This window comes from Populus euphratica, unplaced genomic scaffold (assembly GCF_000495115.2).
Source record: "Populus euphratica unplaced genomic scaffold, PopEup_1.0 scaffold71.1, whole genome shotgun sequence".
NCBI classification, from domain to species: Eukaryota; Viridiplantae; Streptophyta; class Magnoliopsida; order Malpighiales; family Salicaceae; genus Populus; species Populus euphratica.
The window spans coordinates 570,434-571,109 of NW_011499949.1; positions in this window are offsets into that span (position 1 = coordinate 570,434).

The following is a 676-nucleotide window of genomic DNA, read 5'->3' on the forward strand; positions in this document are numbered from 1 at the left end:
GCATTTAAGAGTTAAGCAATTGGTAGTTATAAGATCTAATTAAAAATAAATAAATAAATAAATAAACCAATGTTTTTAGGTAAAATTGATGAGATTTGGTATGGTAAGTTAAATCAAGCCAGCTTCATATTAGCTGGTAAAAATCATATTTGGTAGGGAATTGTTTGCAACCATAAGGATTTTTTAGAGGGTATTTAAAAGTATGATAGTGATTATAGTTTAAAGTGTTTTTACTTGAAAATATATCAAAATAATATTTTTTTATTTTTTTAAATTATTTTTGATATCAGTACATGAAAACATCTAAAAATATAAAAAAATATAATTTTAAATAAAAATAAATTTTAAATTTTTTAAAAATATATTTTGTCCCGAAGACTGCATTCAAATCAATGTAGGAAACTTTGCTTCTGGAATTTTGAGTTATTGCTTTTGATTCCCTCTTTTATTTTGCTTTTTTTTTTAATATGCATGGTTGTTAGCTTAATATCTATCTCAATTTTTAATGGCATCATGGCTAAAAAACAAAAATCAATGGGCAGCATGTGACATTGTCACTATTGCTATTACTTTGAACAGGCATAACCAAGTTGCATGGTTACATCAACAGTGGATTCATAAGGACAGGGGTTGTATCTCTAACACCAATAGATACTAAAATAATGTTTTAGAGAAG